Source organism: Caretta caretta, chromosome 10 (assembly GCF_965140235.1).
Source record: "Caretta caretta isolate rCarCar2 chromosome 10, rCarCar1.hap1, whole genome shotgun sequence".
Classification (NCBI taxonomy): domain Eukaryota; kingdom Metazoa; phylum Chordata; order Testudines; family Cheloniidae; genus Caretta; species Caretta caretta.
Genome location: NC_134215.1, coordinates 23146706 through 23155396, shown reverse-complemented (window position 1 = coordinate 23155396; position 8691 = coordinate 23146706).

Below are 8691 nucleotides of genomic sequence, written 5' to 3'. Positions count from 1 at the left end.
AGATGCTGACCTGGTCAGTACTTGATACACAAACACACACATTGCTGCAGGTAAATGGTATTGGTAATTCATAGTCTACAGGACCGATCATGGGATTAGCAAATATGTCACGGGTGGCCAAATTTACTGGCCCACTGAGCCACATATGACAATCTTCAGAAGTTCAAGCCAGGATACATATGCCAGGAGTTGGGCTTCAGCCCTGCTCCTGCTGAAGCCCCAAACCCTGGCAAGTGCACCCCAAGATCCCCCTCCCATTGGCAGAAGCCCCTACCACACCACCCCGGTGCAATGCAGAGGTCCTGAGTTTTCTGCCCCACCCAAGTCTGGTAGGTGAAGAATGGGGGAGGGGCGGGAACATGAGGAGCTCTGCGAGCACTTTAATGGTAAAAGAGCTGCATGTGGCCTGCAAGCCACAGTTTGGCCACCCCTGAAAAATGTATTCCTGAGTTTTAATCCTGCTCTGAACTGTTGTGGTTGTTATGCATTCCACCCAGTGGTGGCTGCATTTCTGTACTGGCTGAAGAGGTTCTTGCATCTACAGAGTTCAAATAACTTACATCCTTGTAATATGATCCTTAACAGGATACCCTAGTGGGAAAAAAAAATAAATGAGAATCTTGATAATTCACCACGCCACCCCCAAGAAATGCTTATTCACTAGAATGCTGTTTTTATTGAAGTTAAAAAAAAAATAAGGATTTAAAGTGAGGAAAGGTGTGTTGCAATCAAACCAGAAACATTTCATTCTTGGCAAGAGACACACAGTATAATGTAATAAAATGCAAACAATTAACATGAAGTACAGGGTGCCAGCAGATGTCAGTTTAACCCCAGGAATGAGAAACACCACTGCATATATAGTAAATGTATTGTTGCTGTGAAAACAAAAACAAAGAGTTTCCTACCAGTGAAACTTAGGGCTTGTTTACACCACACAGCTTTTAGCAGCAAGGCTGTGTCAACTAAAGCCTTGTTGCTAAAAGTCAGCATGTGTAAATGCTCTTTTTCGGTACTTTGTTGGCACTTTTGCCAACAAAACACTTCCAGCCCCACGAGTGGCATTAGCTTTGTTGGCAGGAGCGACAAAGCTGTGTTCACGCGGCCACTTGTGTTGGCAAAAATTTTGTCTTTCGTGGGGGGGCTTTTTAAAGTACCCAGAAAAGACAAAAGTTTTGTAGACAACTTCGCAGTGTAGACAAGCCCTAAGTAAATAAATTATTTTAATTAAAATACATTTAAAAGCCTGTTAGCTGCAAAAATGTAAAATACAATATGCCCTGAAAGTGCAAAATAAGGAAAGTGTGAATGGAAATGATTAGAGGGGTGAAATGGGCCATTTGTGTTTATGAGAATTTTAAGGTGCATCCTGCTGTGGAATAAGTATGAAACCTGAGTGCTAATATACAAAGCCCAACGGAATTTGGCTTCTGCTAAACTGCTTCTAGATTAACAAGATCAGAGGAAGAGTTAATGAGGCTACAATTGAGTGCAATATTTGGGAACATCAAACTTTTGGAACCATTTAATATATCGCTTTGGAAATCTTCATGCTTTGAGAAAGAAACAGGTTGTTGTGTGCATACATCAGAAGGGGATACAGATACATACTGTAGAGTCACCCCTTTCCCTTCTAAAGTAGGAAAAGCATCACATGAGCTGAAGTAGAAGCAGAGATTCCTTAACTCAGTGTGAAATAGACTCTGTAGTTCCATTAAATTTCAAATTTAGAACTGTATTAGCCTAGAGGTTAAGGCCGAGATTTTCAAAAGTGACCACGGATTTTGTGGTGCCTCAGTTTTGTAGGGCAGTTTTGTGTCCAGTTTGAGACCATTTAAAAGGGTCTGTTTTTTCAGAAAGTGCCGCCCTATTAAAAGAGCCTGATTTTCAGCTGTCAAATTGGGAAGCCAAAAAACTGGAGACAAAATCGCTAGTCACTTTTGAAGATCTTGGCCTAAAAAAGTAGCAGCCATTTTAAAAAATGCAAAGGAAAAAAAAGCAGAACAGATGTATGAAATTGACACGTACCTTTTTAAACCACAGAGGATCTAACTGGCTGGGGGTGGGAGAGAGGAATCATATAATTGATATTCAGCTGCTATAGAGATGAGCAACAAAGAACGATCAATACACAAATATAATAAAATCCCTACTGCACCTACATTACACCATTTTATGGTGCAAATTCATCCCTGGTATAGTTCCAAGTCAATAGAATTCTACCAGGCATGAATTTGAGTCATTGTTTTGGAAAGCGTGTGATGCTTTCCTTGCACAATAGCAGAAATAGATAAAAGGTGGGAACACCCCCCCCCCCCCATGCCAAGTTTGGCTCTGGGTTTAACATCCAAACATCCCTAAAGTTCAGAGAGTTTTTGGAGTCCTGGGTTTTGATCTGAGTCTGTTTCTACAACTGACACCATATTTTGGCCATTATCTGAGCCTCATCCATTGTTTGCTTAGGATTTCATACTCCTAAATAAATGACTGCTAAGAGAAAAAACACAGGCCACATATTCAAATGTAAAGGAGTACTTGTGGCACCTTAGAGACTAACAAATTTATCTGAGCATCAGCTTTCGTGAGCTACAGCTCACTTCATCATGTAGCTCACAAAAGCTTATGCTCAAATTTGTTAGTCTCTAAGGTGCCACAAGTACTCCTTTTCTTTTTGTGAATACAGACTAACACAGCTGCTACTCTGAAACATATTCAATGTGAAACTTTAAAATTATGGGTCACTTATTTAATTTGAAGACTATACCTTTGAATCTTGGTCCATCCAAATGCCGCTAAAGAGTAAAGGGTATGTCTACACTGCAATTAGACACCCACGTCTGGCCCATGCTAACTGACTTGGGCTCATAGGGCTCAGGATAAGGGGTTGTTTAATTGCAGTGTAGACGTTTGGGCTCTGGCTGAAGCCTAGGCTCTAGGACTCTGCAAGGTGGGAGGGCTCCCAAAGCTTGGGCTGCAGCCCAAGCATCTATATTGCAATTAAATGGCCCCTTAGCCCAGATCAGCTGTCACAGGCCAGCCAGAGGTTTTTAATTGTAGTAAAGACACTCTAAAAGGCCTGTGGACACATAACTAGGATTTAAATTGCATGCCAATCTGTATGTAAGTAGAAGGTAATTCCAGCTGCATTTTAATGCTTTTAATGAAGAGGGACATACAACACTGGACGGAGCTGGGCACAGTGAAGATTGCATCAGGGCTGCTTCTATATCTTACAGGTCTCTATGCAATGTATATTTTGGGCATTTATCCAGTTTCCTCTCCACCTGTAAGTAAGCTTGTCTTGCAGGATTGTGTATATGAGGCCCCCAAATGAACAGTCCCCCAGACTGTGTGCAGGATAACGTAGACCTAAGGCCTCCATTAAGCATCACTGTGCATGCTTCTCCATGCATCTCCTGAAATGCTGATCTGCCTATTGGTACTGGACGGCTTAACCCACGGTTCCTCACATACAAGGTCACAGGATCAGGGCTGGTTCTAGGGGTGGACAAACAGAGCAGTTACCCTGAGTGCCAACTTCCAGGGAGTGCCGTGCTGCTATGTTTTGGGTGGTTTTTTTGCTTGCTCAGTCGCTCTAGGGGAGTCAAAAATGTTTTCTGATCTGGCCGACTAAAGAGTTAAGGCCACTCCTGCACAGGATTCCATATTTTTCACTCCTCCCATTCTGCCCAGGCAAAGCTGCTGGGAGGGACTGAGACACATTTTTGGCTGTAGTAGTTTCAATGTGCCAATCAATATCCTCCTTTTTTCAAAGCTAGATTCTACTTTCTCACTCTCCTGGAGCTGATCTATCAAACGTACAGTATCCAGGTCTATGTATTGCACCCATTATCCTTGATATCCAGATGCTAACTAAGATGGGGATCTATATGAAAGTGAACCAGCTACAACTTAACCCAGATAAGATGGAAGAGATGCTGAATGGCACTGGGAAAGCATTTGGAAGAATAGGCAGATGTAATGTCAGCCCTATCTATAGAGGAGATACGATGACTTTTTGCCAAGATGCCTTTCTGCTTATTGCTGCTCTGGATTCTCAACAAGTGGTGGTGGCCCTTAGTGCTTACCTGAAGACCACATTACTATTAATAATTATTATATTATGGTAATGCCAAGGACCCTAATCAAGTTTGGGGCCCTAGTGCATTAGGCTGTTCAAACACTGAAACAGACATGGTTTCTACCTCAGAATTTATAATCTACTTAAAGATAAGATGCAACAACTGAGTACAACAAACAACAGGAGCAGAGGACAAGGGCAACTGTCATAACCATACAGCTAAGGGTAGCCTAGAATTCCTCCTTACCTGTAAGGGGTTAAGAAGCTCTTGAGCTTAGCCCACCATCATCCTAGTGGCCATGCTCGGGTGAACCGAACCAAAGACCATTTGGGGAGGTCCTTCCACTGGGAGGGAATGAGCAAAGGTGTTTCTACCTATGTCCGGTCTCGTGAGGTGTACCAAAGAGTGGGAAAACCCCAAGACCAGGTCAAAGCTCCCCTCCAGCCACTCCCCATCATTGAGGTTCCATTTCAGCAAGTAGCTGTGAATATTCTGGGTCCTTTCCCGAAAAAGACACGGAGAGGAAAGCAATACATACTGACTTTCATGGATTTTGCCACCCGATGGCCGGAAGCAAGTAACTCTAAGCAATACCCGGGCTAAAAGTGTGTGCCAGGCATTAACAGACATTTTTGCCAGGGTAGGTTGGCCCTCGGACATCCTTATGGATTCGGGAACTAATTTCCTGGCAGGGACCATGAAAAGCCTGTGGGAAGCTCATGGGGTGAACCACTTGGTTACCACCCCTTACCACCATCAAACGGCCTGGTGGAGAAGTTTAATGGAACTTTGGGGGCCATGATACATACATTCGTAAATGAGCACTCCAATAATTGGAGCCTAGTGTTGCAGCAGTTGCTCTTTGCCTACAGGGCAGTACCACATCCCAGTTTAGGGTTTTCACCATTTGAACTTGTGTGTGGCCACAAGGTTAAGGAGCCATTACAGTCGGTGAAGCAGCAATGGGAGGGATTTACGCCTTCTCCAGGAACTAACATTCTAGACTTTGTAAACAACCTACAAAACACCCTCAGAACCTCTTTAGCCCTTGCTAGAGAAAACCTAAAAGATGCTCAGAAAGAGCAAAAGGCCTGGTGTGATAAACATGCCAGAGAACGTTCCTGTAAAGTAGGGGACCAGGTCATGGTCTTGAAGGCACCCCAGGCCCATAAAATGAAAGCGTCGTGGGAAGAGCCATTTACGGTCCAGGAGCGCCTGGGAGCTGTTAACTATCTCATAGCATCCCCCACCCTGACCCTAAAGCCTAAGGTGTACCATGTTAATTCTCTAAATCCCTTTTATTCCAAAAAATTAAGTATTTGTCAGTTTACAGCCCAGGGAGGAGATGATGCTGAGTGGCCTAAAGGTGTCTACTACAAAGAAAAAAGTGATAGTGGTGTGGAAGAGGTGAACCTCTCAATAACCCTCGAATGTATGCAGCACCAGCAGATCAAGGAGATGTGCACTAGCTTCACGCCAATGTTCTCAGCCACCTCAGGACAGACCAAACGGGCATACCACTCCATTGACACAGAACTCCAGGAAGAAATCACAGCCAGTGTGGTACAGGCTGTCCAGCACCATCTGTGATTTGTGGGGCATGTCATAACCATACAGCTAAGGGTAGCCTAGAATTCCTCCTTACCTGTAAGGGGTTAAGAAGCTCAAATAACCTGGTTGATACCTGACCAAAAGGACCAATGGGGAAAGAAGATACTTTCAAATCTTGCGGGGCGGAGGGGGAAGGAGGGGCTTTGTTGTGTGTGTTCTCTTGGGAAGCAGAGGAGGATCAGTTCAGAAAACTCCTCCTAAAAAACCATCCTAAAAGTCTCTCATATTACAAAAATTGTAAGTAAAAGCCAGGCAAGGCGTGTTAGATTATCTTTTGTTCTGCTTGTGAATTTTTCCTCTGCTGGAGGGAGGTTTATTCCTGATTTTTGTAACTTTGAAACTAAGCCTAGAGGAAGTTCTGCTGTGTTTTTGAATCTTTGTTACCCTGTAAAGTTATTTTCCATCCTGATTTTACAGAGGTGTTTTTTACCTTTTTTTTAAAAAAAATAAAATCCTTCTTTTAAAAACCTGACTGATTTCTTTATTGTCCTAAGACCCAGGGGTTTGGGTCTGTGATCACTTTGTAACCAACTGGTTAGAATATTATTTTCAAGCCTCCCCAGGAAAGGCGGTGTAAGGGTTTGGGGGGAATATTTTGGGGAGATAGGAACTCCAAGTGGTCCTTTCTCTGATGCTTTGTTAAATCACTTGGTGGTGGCAGCGTACCGTCCAAGGGCAAAAAATTTGCGCCTTGGGGAAGTATTAACCTAAGCTGGTAAAAATAAGCTTAGGGGGTCTTTCATGTGGGTCCCCACATCTGTACCTTACAGTTCAAAGTGGGGAGGGAACCCTGACAGCAACAGTGTTAATTGCAGCCCTTGAAAAATTGTTGTCTATGCCTTAATCACCTTCTCTCTAGACTACAGTACTACAACACTGTGTTTAGGGCTTAACTTTAAACTCACATGGGATTTCCAGCTAGCATGGATAACAAAAAGCCATCTATCTCACGAGTGAGGCAAGAATTTTTGAGTGCAAAACACCCATGTTCAAATTCGTACAAGCCTCCTGTTCACTTCTGGGTGTAGTATAAGTGCGTTGGTGATTATCTACAAAGTCCAGCATGGTCTGGGTTCTGGTTAGTACCAAGCCAGTTAAGATCACCCTCAAACTAGCAACAGGACTTTCAGAGTTTGGAATTCATTCCTCTTAAGTGTTCAGAGCACAAGCCTAGAAAGCTTCAGTGCACAAGCCAAGAACTATATTATTTTGTTTAAATTCTTTACTCTTCTGTCAGTTATTCCCAATTAATGTGTTTTAATTCACAAGCAAGCATCCACCATAGCTGCTAGGGCAATAGGCATTCTACAAATCATTAAAAATAAATAACCCTCTGCTATTTTACTCCCAGATCCTTCCTAGCCATGTCAAATGATTTAGTGATTCTGCAGTGCAGTCAAGTCACTTTTAAACTAGAATGAGTTGAGACAATTTTTATATGCTACCTAACGTAGGATTTTTTAAATATAGCAAATGCTTTTTAATGCCACAGTCTTAAAGAACAGCGCCAGTTGCACACGGAGCTTTGGACACGTTCTCAGGATGATGCACAACATTTGGTTGTATTGTTTATGGATATGCCACTGTTGATAAATCATGTTCTCCATCACAGATATCTCCAGCAGCATTGTTTGCAGGTTTTCCCTAAGAAGAAGGAACATAGCTTTGGGCAACCTCTTTTTTTTAGAGCCCTTATGCCTAAAATTAATGACATTAAGGAAAATGCAACATTTTCGGTGTATTGTATTCCAGTAATAGAGTATTAGGTGAAGCCTTTTTTCATAACTCAGACAATGCCAAGCAAGAAGTCTCCATTTATCACTAATGCAGTGATTTTGTCCCATGGATCAACATATTCTGGAGAACTACACAAGTAGAAATGTTCCCTGCTTCATTGTCCCTAATGCCATCATTAGCTCTAGTCCTCCTCTAGCTCTCTCCTCAATCAAATAAACTCTGCCCTCATACCAATAGCCTGAGGGGAAAACAAAAACCTGACGGCTGTATCTATCCAGAACAATTTCATCTTATCGGTGATCACAAGAACTAGATTATTTTGCTGTTCGCACAACTGATATATGGCTGATTCCATCCTGCTTCACAGTCATACACGGTCCAGAGAAAATCCCAGTTTGGAAATTCCTGATTAGACCCACAGCATACTGAAAGGCAATCATTCTGGGCCCAACCTTGTGACATCCTGAGACTGTTCTCTCAGGAATCAGGACTTAGCCCCACATGCCAGCAAATTATCCAAGTATCACTAGACACCATAAGTGTCTTCTCATCTACAAACCTCTTAGGGCCAGATCATGAAATTAAAGCCCTTACATGAAATCAGCAAAGTTTAGTGTCGTGAGAAGGCAGCACACTTGTTATAGACGATTCTTGCATCTGCAACCAGCTATAAATGAATGATCTGTGGCACACGTTTTCCACTTGAACATAGGAACCTGAATCAAGAGATCCCTAAGTGACCTGTCTAATTCTATAACCTGTTTTAATCATCAGTCCCAGATACTTCAGAGGAAGACAAGTGCAAGAAACCCCCTAGTGGACAATTATGGAATAGCCTGTCTATAAAGATTTCAGAGTGGTAGTCTGTATCAGCAAAAACGAGGAGTGCTTGTGGCATCTTAGAGACTAACAAATTTATTTGGGCATAAGCTTTCATGGGTTAAAACCCACTTCATCAGATACATGGAGTGGAAAATACAGTAGGGAGGTATAAATACACAGCATATTAAAAGATGGGAGTTGCCTTACCAAATGGGGGGTGGGGGGGAGGGTCCATTCTAACAAGCCAATTGAATTAAGGTGGACGTGGGCTATTCTCAACAGTTGACAAGAAGGGGTGGAAATCACTTTTGTAGTGCTAATGAGGCCAATGTAATCAAGGTGGCCCATTTCAAACAGTTGACAAGAAGGTGTGAGTATCAGCAGAGGGAAAAAGAAAAGGAGTACTTGTGGCACCTTAGAGACTAACAAATTTATTTGA